The sequence below is a fragment of the Trichosurus vulpecula genome, chromosome 2 (genome assembly GCF_011100635.1).
Source record: "Trichosurus vulpecula isolate mTriVul1 chromosome 2, mTriVul1.pri, whole genome shotgun sequence".
NCBI lineage: Eukaryota > Metazoa > Chordata > Mammalia > Diprotodontia > Phalangeridae > Trichosurus > Trichosurus vulpecula.
The window spans coordinates 379,390,466-379,403,209 of NC_050574.1; the positions used below are offsets into that span (position 1 = coordinate 379,390,466).

Below are 12,744 nucleotides of genomic sequence, written 5' to 3' on the forward strand. Positions count from 1 at the left end.
TTAGACTTGGAGTTAAGAAGAAAGGTGTAAATCCTGCCTCAAATATATACAAGTTGCACTTCTAGGAGCCAAGATGGCAGAGTAAGCAGGAAATCACTTGAATTCACCTATACACCTCCAAACACCAATAAAGTAGTGCCGCGAAACAATTCCAGAATGGCAGAATGAACAAAGGGACAGAGTGAAACAATTTTCTAGTCCAAGACAACTTGGAAGCTTGGCAGTAAAGGTCTGTCTCATTTGGGTAAAAAGGTAATGCAGTCCAGGGCACGCATTATCCCAGCAAGCCAGCAAGCCAGTGGGAGGTCCTGAGCCCAAGTGCAGATCAGTGACCAAGGGCCCACGGCCCTGTTGCAAGCATCTAGGCCAACCCCGCCCCCACCACACCCTTCTCTGTAGTCCAGCATAAGCAAGCAGGGACCCAAAAGCAACAAAAGAACCAGACCATAGAAAGTTATTATGATGACAGGGAAGATCAAGACACAAATTCATAAGACAACAATGTCAAAATGCCTACGTGAAAATCCTTAAAGAGGATTGGTCTCAAGCCCAAAAAGAACTCCTGAAAGAGCTCAAAAAGGAGTATAAAAATCAAATAAGAGAGGTAGAAGAAAAAATGGGAAATGAGAGTGATACAAGAGAATTGTGGGGGGAAAGCATCAACAGTTTGATAAAGGAAACACAAAAAATAGAAAAAGACATACAAAAATTTATTGAAGAAAACAACTCCCTAAAAAGTAGGATTGGCAAAATGGAAAAGACAGTTTAAAAACTAACTAAAGAAGAGAACTCTTTAAAAATCAGAATTGGACAAGTGGAAGCTAATGACTCCAAGAGCATCAAGAATCAATAAAAAAAATTAGAAGAAAATGTGAAACATCTCATTGGATAAAAAAAAACTGACCTAGAAAATAGATTCAGGAGAGATGATTTTAAAATGATTGGATTACCTGAAAGCCATGATCAAAGAAAGGACCTGGACATCATACCTCAAGAAATTATCAAAGAAAACTGCCCTGATATCCTAGAACAAGAGGGTAAAATAGACATTGAAAGAATCCACCAATCACCTCTGGAAAGAAATCCCAAAATGAAAACTCCAAGGAACATTATAACCAAATTACAGAACTCCCAGCTCAAGGAAAAAATATTGCAAGCAGCTAGAAAGAAACAATTCAAATATCAAGGAGCCATAGTCGGGATTACACAGGATTTAGTGGCTTCAACATTAAAGGATCAGAAGGCATGGAATATGAATTCCAGAAGGCAAAGGAGCTAGGATTACAACCAAGAATCACCTACCTAGCAAAACGGAGCATAATCCTTTAGTCATTCAATTAAATAGATGGCTTTCGAACTTTCCTGATGAAAACACCAGAGGTGAGCAAAAAAAACACACAAACTGATTTTCAATTTCAAGACTCAAGGGAAACATAAAAAGGCAAAAAGGAAAAGAAAACATAAGGGATTCAATAAGGCAGAACTGTTTGTATTTCTACATGGGAAGATGATAATTGCAGTTCTTAAGAACTGTATCACTATTACTGCAGTTAGAAGGAGTATACATGGACAGAGGATGTAAATATAAGGTGCATTTGAGGAGATGACATAAAAAAGTTGAGGAGTGAAAAAGAAGATCACACTAGAAGCAGAAGGAAGAGAGAGGTAGGATGGGGTAAATTATCTCACATGAAGAGGCATGAAAGACCTACTACAGTAGAGGGAAACGTGACAGAGTGGGCAGTGGGCATTGTTTGAACCTTACTCTCACTGGAATTGGCTTAAAGAGGGAATACCATACACAATCAGTTGAATATATAAATCTATCTTACAGGGAAGTAGGAAGGGAGGGAGTTAAGAAAGGGGGGAGGGGCTGACAGAAGGGAAGGTAGATTGGGGAAGCAAAACATTGGTGAGGAGGGAAGGGGTGAAAGGAGAGAGAGGGAAGGATAAAAAGGAGGAAAAATAAGATGTAAGGAAATACATAGTAATCTTACTGTGAATATGAACGGGATAAACTCTCCTATAAAATGGAAGTGGATAGAAGAGTGGATTAAAAACCAGAATCTTAAAATAACCATTTTACAAGAAACATACTTGAGGTAGAGAGACATACATAGAATAAAGTTAAGGGGCTGGAGCAGAATCTACTATGCTTCAGCTGAAGTAAAAAAAAAAAGCAGGGGTAGCAATCATGATCTCAGACAAAGCAAAATCAAAAATAGACTTAATTAAAAGAGGCAAGGAAGGAAACTGCATCTTACTAATAGGTACCATAGACAATGAAGTAATATCAATTCTAAACAAGTATGCACCAAGTGGTATAGCACCCAAGTTCTTAAAGGAGAAGTTAAGTGAGTAGAGAAGGAAACAGACAGTAAAATTATACTACTTGGGGATCTCAACTTTCTCCTCTCAAAACTAGATACATCTAATAATAAATCAATAATAAAATAAGTTTAGGAGGTGCATAGAATTTTAGAAAAGTTAGATATGACAGATCTCTAGAAAAAACTGAACAAGGATAGAAAAGAATATACTTTTTTCTCAGTGGTATATGGCACCTATACAAAAATTAACCATGTATCAGGGCATAAATACCTCAAAACCAACTGCAGAAAAAATGAAATATTAAATGTATCCTTTTCGGATCATAATGCAATAAAAATGACATTAAATAAACATCAATGAAAAGACAAATTAAAAATTAATTGGAAACTAAATAACCTAATCCTAAAGAATAGGTGGATCAAAGAACAAGTCATAGAAATGATCAATCATTTCATTAAAAAAGAATGATAACAATAAGACAACATACCAACAATGAGACAACAACCAAAACAATACTTCAGGGCAAATTTATTTGTTTAAATTTTTACATCAATAAAATAGAGAGAGAGCAGATCAACAAACTGTGCATGCAACTAAAATAGCTAGAAAAGAGAACAAAATAAAATCCCCAATTAAGCACCAAATTGGAAATCCCAAAAACAAAAGGTGATATTAATAAAATTGAAAGTAAGAAAAATATTGAGCTAATAAATAAAACTAGGAAACTCAATAAGATAGATAAACCATTGGTTAATTTGATTTAAAAAATAAAAAATAAAACCAAATTACCAATATTAAAAATGAAAAGGGTAAATTCGCCACCAATGAAGTGGAAATTAAAGCAATTATTAGGAATTATTTTGCCCAATTATAAGCCAATAAATTTGACAGTCTAAGAGAAATCCATGAATATTTATGAAAATATCAATTCTTCAGATTAACAGAAGAGGAAATATGCTACTTAATAACCCATTTTAGACAAAGAAATTGAATAAGCCATAAATAAACTGCCTAAGAAAAAATTCCAGGGCTAGATGAGTTTACAAGTGAATTCTACCAAACATTTACAGAAAAATTAATTCCAATACTACATAAAACTATTTGGAAAAATAGGTGAAGAAGGAGTCCCACCAGATTCCTTTTACAACACAAATATGGTGCTGATATCTAAACCAGGAAGAGCTAAAACAGAGAAAGAAAACTATTGATCAATTTCCCTAATGAACATTCATGCAAAAATTTTAAATAAAATACTAGCAAGGAGATTACAGCAATATATCATAAGGATCATACACTTTGACCTGTGGGATTTATACCAGAAATGCAGGACTGGTTCAATATTAGGAAAACTATCAGCATAATTGACTATATCAATAACCAACCAATCAATAACAAAAACCAACCATAATTGACTATATCAATAATAAAACCAAAAATCATATGATTATCTCAATAGATGCAGAAAAAGCTTTTGAGAAAATACAGCACCCATTCCTATTAAAAACACAAGAGAACATAGGAATAAATGGGGCTTTCCTTAAAATGATAAGTAGCTTCTATCTAAAACCACTAGTAAGCATTATCTATAATGGGGATAAGCTAGAAACCTTCCAAATAAGATCAGAATAAAGCAAAGATATCATTATCACCACTATTATTCAGCATTATACTATAAATATTAGCTATAGCAATAAGAGAAGAAAAAGAAATTGAAGGAATTAAAATAGGCAATGAGGAAACAAAACTATCACTCTTTGCAGATGATATGAGAGCGTATTTAGAAAATCAACTAAAAAGCAGCTTGAAATTGTTAACTTCATCAAAGTAGCAGGATATAAAATAAATCCACAATCAGCATTTCTATGTATTACCAACAAAGTCTAGCAGGAAGAGATAGAAAGAGAAATTCCATTAAAAATAACTGTAGACAATATAAAATTCTTGGGAGTCTATCCACCAAGACAAACCCAGGAACTATATGAGCACAATTACAAAACACTTTTCACGTAAATAAAGTCAGATATAAACAATTGGAAAATATCAATTGCTCATGGGTAGACTGAGCCAATATAATAAGAATGACAATTCTACCTAAATTAACTTACTTATTCAGTGGCATACCAATCAAACCACCAAAAATTATTTTATAGAGCTAGAAAAATCATAGCAAAATTCATCTGGGAGAACAAAAGGTCAAGAATATTAAGGGAATTAATGAAAAAATGCAAAGGAACATGGCCTCGCCATACCAGATGTCAAACTGTATTACAAAGGGATAATCATCAAAAAAATCCGGTACTGGCTAAGAAATAGAGTGTTGGATCAGTGGAATAGATTAGGTATACAAGCCACAGTAATAAATGACCACAGTAACCTAGTGTTTGACAAATCCAAAGACTCCAGATTCTGAGATAAGAACTCACTATTTGACAAAAGTTGCTGGGAAAACTAGAAAACAATTTGGCAGAAACTAGGCATAGACCAACATCTGATAAGGTCATAACATCATAAGATAAGGTCAAAAAGGGTACATGATTTAAACATAAAGGGTGATACCATAATCAGATTAGGAGGGCAAGGAATAGTTTATTGGTCAGATCTATGGAGAAGGGAAGAATTTAGGACCTAACAAGATATAGAGAGCATTACAAAATGTAAAATGGATAATTTTGATTACATTAAATTGAAAAGTTTTTGCACAAACAAAACCAATGCAACCAAGATTAGAAAGACAGCAGAAAATGCGAAATCTTTATACTTGCTATACTGATAAAGGACTAATTTATCAACTATATAGAGAACTTAGTCAAATTTATAAGAATACAAGTCATTCCCCAATTGATAAATGGTCAGAGGATATGAATAGGCTGTTTTCGGATGATGAAATCAAAGCTATCTATAGTCATATGAAAAAATGCTCTAAATCATTATTGATTAGTGAAATGTAAATGAAAACAACTCTTAATATACCACCTCACAGCTATCAGGTTGCCTAATATGTCAGAAAAGGAAAATAAAAATGTTGGAGAGGAGGTGAGAAAACCGGGACGCTAATGCACTGTTGGTAGAGCTGTGAATTTATCCAACCATTCTGGAGAGCAATTTGCAACTATGCTCAAAAGGCTATCCTAAAGAGATCATAAAAAAAGAAAAAGAACAAAAATATTTATAGCATCTCTTTTTTGGTGGAAAAGAATTGGAAATTGAGGAGATGACCATAAATTGGGAAATGGCTGAAAAAGTTGTGTATGAATGTAATGGAATACTATTATGCTCTAAAATGACAAGCAGGTAGATTTTAGAAAAGCCTGGAAAGACTTACATAAACTGCTACAAAGTGAAGTGAGCAGAACCAGGAGAACATTGTACACAATATCAGCAACATTGTGTGATGACCAACTATAAATTACTTAGCTCTCCTCAGTAATACAATGATCTAAGACAATTACAAAGAACTAGTGATGAAAAATGGTATCCATATCTAGAGAAAGAACTGATGAAGTCAGAATGCAGACTAAAGCATATTATTTTCATTTTCTTTACTCTTTTTCATGATTTTTTTCTTTTGACCTATTTCTTTTTTCTCAACATGTCAAATATGGAAATGTGCTTTACGTGATTACACATATATAACCTATATCAAATTTCTTACCATCTTAGGGAAGGGGAGGTTAGGGAAGGAGAGGAAAAAATTGGAATTAAAATTTTTTAATGAATGTTAAAAATTGTCTTTACATGTAATTGGAAAAAAAAAATTTTAAATTTTTTACAAGTTATATGACCCCAAGCAAATCATTTAACCTATATCAACTTCAATTTCCTCTTTTATAAAATGGGGAGGTTTAAATTGATGACCTCTAAGGTACCTTACAGCACTAAATGTATTATTCTGTGATTTCATGATTCTCTCTACTTATATGAGAGAATAATGACAAAGTATGCCTAGCGGATTTCAGAATTTATTAAAGAATAAGATGACCTGAGGTACAACAGGATCTATTAAATTTCGTCAGAATTTCCTAAAGAGGAGGGGGAGAAAAATCAGAAGAAGGGAAGTAAGGAGGTAAGTAATGGCAAAGAAAGGCAAAGCCAGATAGCATGCAAGGGGCATTTAGAGTAGCTCAGGAGGCCTGGCAGGAAAAGACAACGACTGGCATATTGGTCTGTAATAATACTATTGTTAGAATAAATATCTCTGTCAGTGAGATGTGACTGCTTCTACAAATCAAAGAAATAGGTAGGATCCCATAGAGTTGCAGGCCTAAAACTACTTAAAACTTTCTCAGGATTACCTTGATTTGGAGAATAATGGAGTGAATGGTACTCCTTCATGTTATGGTACATCAAGGTGAGATACACTGGACCAAATGAGAAATACCAATTGCCTACTTGAGAGAAATGTTTCCATACAAATTGTGCAGACAAAAAAGCAGACAAATCATAATTATATATTAAATGGATTGACATGTGGAGTTTTATGAGGTGCTGTCATAACAGAACTGGAAATAGGTCTTATCACTTATAGTCAAGGGTTTTATATTGCCTTTGGTCAATGTTATACTGTCACCTCCAAGTAGTACAAAAAACTATACTATTGATCAATACAGGGCAAGCATAAGAAATAATTCATCTCTAATCCTAGATTAGATAAAATAAGATGAAACTGGGGAGCCACTGATATCAAAAGAGAAAAGTTGAAGCACTTAAGGTTGCTGAAAATCTTCAATACTTCATGGAAGAAAATGGGATTCTGCTTCCCTACTCCCACACCTGCCCTGCTTGGAATAGTCCACAAAGGAGAGGCTATATGGCTCACACTTAGAATCTTCAAACCCTTCCCTAAGCTAGCCAATAGGAGCCTGTTAATGATCTTCCACTCCCTGACTTCAACCAACTCCATAGGGGAAGGAAGCAGACCAACAAAAGCCCAGCATACTCTCTTCTTTATTCTCTGCATTTCTCCCAAAACACTACCCATCTCAGAAGAGCAGTCAAGTAACTAAGCCTCAGTATTCTTGGTCTTCGTTCCACATTAACCAGTTGGCAATAAAATTTGTTTCACGTTTGGAAAAGATATTAATAAGAAATGTTGTGGAGGAACACAGCAGCAAATATCTAAAAAAGATCCCAGATGAAACAACAATGAAGAAAATGAAGCAAAATGAGAGAAGCAGAGGTGGTGGATTCAAAAATAACAGAATTATAGAATAAGAAATGTTTTTGTGCATGGTCAATTTGGGAATTTGTTTTGCTTGATAATGCACATTTCTTATAGGAATTCTCTCTCCTCCCTCCCTCAACTCCCAATCATGAGGTAGAAGGTAGAAAAAATTTTTTTGATTAAAAAAATAAGATTTAATTTTAAAAATTTAAGGAAAAAAATTGAGGTAGATTCTTGCATAGACTCTAGAACTACATAAAGAGATGGTCAAAGACCAGAGGAGTTTGGGAAAGGATATATACCAAGGAAACCAGTACAAGACCTGGTAAATGGACCTAAAGCTTGCAAGCTCCACGACAATATGTAATGGCAAGCAAAGTGGTACATTTTGCTGTTTTTCCTTTTAGTGTGCTTCTCAGCGCTAAGGCAATCAAGTGCCTTTGATTGAGTCTTGCCTTTGTTTTAATCAAGAGTCTTCCATTGAATCTAGAGTCTTTGATGACTTGCTTAAGTCACAACAAAGCCGAGGTCACATGAGTTTGAGCCACATGGTTGTGACACCTCCACAGCAACTGCCAGTAACAAGACCAACAACACCAGCACACAAGAGGGCTGCTAGCACAGGTTCCTTCACTTGCTTTTCTAAGGAAAGCAACTTTAAGGGGTTTATAATCTCACTTTAATTAAACATACATATATCATTCACTTAGTTCAGGGGGAAAAGTCTGAACTTCAGATAAAATACAAACAGAAATTACAAACAGAGAAAATAACACAAATCAACAGACAGGCTTCTAACTGTCTGACCATAGCAATACAGACATAGTTATCAGAGAGAGATGCACCAACATTTGGGTTTTCAAAGCCAGAGGGGTTCCTTAACGGCTACTCAGAGTCTCATCTGGCTAAAACACATAAACATTCTTCCAATGAGTAAGCCCCAAAGCAAAATGCTAACCTCAGAGTATATATACACTTCTTTAGGGTCAGCCCACAGAGGGTGTCACAAAATATAAGCAATCAGATAAATGCCCCAAACATAATAAAGAAATATTATGGGTTAAAAGAAACTCAAGAGGTAAACACAGACAAAGAGAATAACTTTACAACAATACAATTAGATCCTCTGAGGTGGAAAATTGGCTTTGTCATAGGGATTACAAGAATGGCAGTCTCAAAGGCAAGAGACAAAACATGAAATTAGAATTGAAATAGGAGTCCAGGAGGAAAAGATGGAAAATCATACCTAAAAGATTCTCTGAAAAATAGGATAGAGGGTAGAGTTAAGATGGTGGAGTGAGAGCCAGATTTTTTTGCCTACTTCTCCCAACATGTTCTAATCCACAACAATGTGGAAAATGTGCCAAATCAAATTCTGATCAGGAAAGCAAAGGGAGTCACAGTGAGTCATTTTTCAGCTCAGGGCAGCTTAGGAAGACAGAAATAGATGGGTATGCAGACATTGGGGTGGGGGCTGGCCAAAAGAGCAGCACAGTAGAGGAGCAGCAAGTGGAAATGGCAGCTGCAGGAGCAGTGGCAGGGAGTAGCCCAGCATCCAAAGATGGTAAAGGCACTGAACACCTGGGCAGAAAGAGATCCCAAGGACCCCTATACTAGTACTGTGTACAGAAATGGCTGCCATCGGGCAGCTCTGTCACCCATTACCCAGTTCTGTATCAGATTTCCAGGGCAGAGAGGACAGTCCTGGTTGTGGTCCCAGTCACAAGGGAACAGAGGCCCTCTCTGCATAAGAAGCAAAGAACAAGCACATGCTTGTGTGACTCTGAGCCCAAGAATAGGGTAGGGACTCATTTCTAACCTTTAGTCCTGCACATCAGCCTACAATGGAATAAAGCAGGGTAAAAGACCAAAACCAAGGAGGAATGAGTGGTTCAGTCACTCAGAACTTACAGAAACTTCCAGCATGCCAATAGTGATGGAGTGCCTCAACAATCTATAGGCCAAACAAGGTCACAGATTTGCAGTGTAAACTAGGAAGGCAGTGAACTGACCTTTCCCCAGATCACACCACTTTGGAAGCACCAAAAGTTTGTAAGCACCCAGAATGAGCTGTGAAAACAGGAAAAGGACAGAAAAGACAGAGGTTCAGGCCAGAAAACTCTCCCAGAGTTGAATAGAACCAATACCACATAAAGTCTAATGCAAATAAGTAAGTTGGAAAGATGAGCAAACAAAAACAAACAAAAAGAATCTGATTGTTAAAAGCTACTATAGTGTCACAGAAGCTCAAGACACAAACAGAAAAAGACAATGCTTTGAAAATGTTTATAACCAAACCTCAAATAAAAAATGCAAATTAGACAGAAGTCCAACAAAAATTTCTAAAAAGTTTTAAAGAAAAAAATTTTAGAAGAGCAAAAAATGATTTGGAAAATCAAACAAGAGTGGTAGAGGATAAATTAGGGAAAGGAATTAGAGCTACGCAAAAAAAAATTATGAAAAGAAAATTAACAGCTTGGTAAAAGCAATACAAAAATACTGAAGAAAATAATGTTTTAAAATCAAAATTGATCAAATGGTAAATGAGGTACAAAACCTCACTGAAGAAAAAAAACTACATGAAAATTATGATTGTCCAAGTGGAAGATTATAACTTCATGAGACATAAAAAAACAATAAGACAAAGTCAAAAGACAGAAAAAATAGAAGAAAAATGTGAAATATCTCATAGAAAAAACAAAATAACTGAGATGGAAAATAGATTAAGGAGAGATAATTTAAGAATCATTGACCTACCTAAGAGCTTTGAACCAAAAGAGACTAGGCATCATATTTCAAGAAATTATAAAGGGAAACTACCCAGCTACTTAGAACAAGAGGGCAAAGTAGAAATTGAAAGAATCCACTAGGTACCTCCTAAAAGAAATCCCAGGAAAATCATAGCCAAAATTCAGAACTCTCAGGTAAAGGAGAAAATTACTACAGGCAGCCAAAAAAAAAAGGAATCACATTCAGGATCACACACAATTTAGCAGTTACCACTATAAAGGAGGGCAACTAGGTGGTGCACTTGATACAGTGCTGATCCTGGAGTCAGGAAGATTCATCTTCTTGATTTCAAATCCAGCCTCCAACACTTACTGGCTGTGAGACCATGGGCAAGTCACTTAACACTGTTTGTCTAAGTTCCTGACCTCTAAAATGAGCTGGAAAAAAGAAATGGCAAACCACTCCAAGAAAATACCAAATGGGGTTAGACATGACTGAAACTACTAAACAACAACAACTTAAAGGAACCTAGAGGACTTGGTATGTGATATTGCAGAAGGCAGAAAACTAGGATCAAAACCAAGAACAACATATTCAGCAATACTGAGTATAATCTTACGGGGGAGAAATGGATATTTAATGAAGTAGATGATGTTCAAGCATTCCTGATGAAAAGAACTGAAATTCAAACACAAGACTCAGGAGAAGTATAAGAAGGTAAATATGACTAAGAAGGACTAAACGAGAATAAACTGCTTACAATTCTATGTGGGAAAGTGATACATTTAAGTTTTTTATCACTAGGGCTATTAAAGTCTACCTTGATAAAGGGCATGGGTATGATTCTATCTCAAAGGAAGAATGGAAGGGTGAGAAGAAGGAAGAAGAGGGAGGAAGGGAGGGAAAGAATAGAAATAGGGGAAATTATCTTACATATATCAGGTGGGCAAGGAAGAATTTATATAATAGAAGAGAGAATCAGGGAGGGGCAGGCAACATATGAAACTCACTCCTCTGAACTGGCTGAAGGAAGGAAGAATATACATACACAGACAGTTGAGTACAGAAATTCATCTTACCCAGTGGGAAAACAGGAGTGAAAGGGGTAAGAGAAAAAGGGGAAGGATAAGAGAGGGGAGGACAGATTAAGGGAAATAGTAAGAGGGAACAGGATAAAAAATAAGACAAATATGGTAGTCTAGGATAGAGGGAAACACACAGCAATCGTAGCTATGAATTTGAATGGGATGAACTCATCTAAAACAGATGAGGATAGCAGAACAGAATAGAAACCAGAATCTAGTAATATGTTGCTTACAAAAACAAACTTGAAACAAGGAATTAAAATATACTAAAAAAGAGTTGGTCAGATAGGTAGGAGATTCAGTAGAGAGTAGTGACGGAAGAAAAGAGTAAGTGGCCGAGGAGAAACCCAGAGGAAGAGAATATCAAGAAGAAAGTGGTCTCGGTTTAAAAGACTGCAGAGAGAGGTCAAGAGGGATGGGACTGAGAACATTCCATTGGATTTGGTGAGTTTGAAATCACAAAGAACTTTGGAGAAAAGTTTCAGTTGAATGAGAGAGCTCAAGAAATTTACCACAGTACACAAAGATACAGACTGGATTAAAGCCCTAAGCCAGTGTGGCCAGGTGTGAGGATGTAGAGGTTTGTGTAAGGTGAAGAGAAAGCCCCCACCCTTGTCATGTAGGCAAGGCCATCCTACCTCTCTACTCCATGTCTCATTTTATGAGGCAGGACCTCTTTGGTCCCTGTCTTCAACTCCATCCCCACAGATTTCTATGTGCATGTTTAGATGGGGGAGTAATGAAGAGGGCAGATAACTCAACATCACCAGTTTCTCTGCCCACCTCACCAGACCACCACCAACTTTTTTTTATATATGGTAATTAATTTTTTATTATTAATTTTTTTTAGTTTACAACACTCAATTCCACAAGTTTTTGAGTTCCAAATTTTCTCCCTCTCCTTCTCTTCCCCACTCTCCCCTCAAGAGGGCATGTGATCCGATATAGGTTCTACATAAACTTTCATATTAAACTTCTTTTCCAATAATCAAATTGTAAAGAATTATAACCAATGAAATGAACCATGAGAAAGATGTAACAAAACCAAAAATAAAATAAAATAAGAGAGAGCAAATAGTTTGTTTCAATCTGCATTCAGATTCCACAATTCTTTCTCTGGATGTGGACAGCCTTTTCCATCATGAGTCTTTTGGAGCTTCCTCAGAACCTTGCATTGTCGAGAAGGGCCAGGTCTATCAAAGTTAGTCATCACAGAAGCAATGTGCCTGTGGTTGTGTACAATGTTCTCCTGGTTCTGCTCCCTTCACTTAGAATCAGATCATATAAGACTCTCCATGTTCTTATGAAGTCTGTCTGCTCCTCATTTCTTATAGCACAATAATATTCCATTACATTCACATACCACAATTTGCTTAGGCATTCCCTAATTGATGGGCATCCCCTTGATTTCTAATTCTTTGCAACCACAAAAAGAGC

The 12,744-nt window shown here is 35.9% G+C and overlaps 1 protein-coding gene across 1 annotated transcript in view; it reads left to right on the top strand.

Annotated features, from left to right (window-relative positions):
• GRIK1 (glutamate ionotropic receptor kainate type subunit 1) overlaps positions 1-12,744 on the top strand; it is a 147,553-nt gene that overhangs the window by 119,203 nt on the left and 15,606 nt on the right. The gene's annotated exons all lie outside the window — the stretch shown is intronic.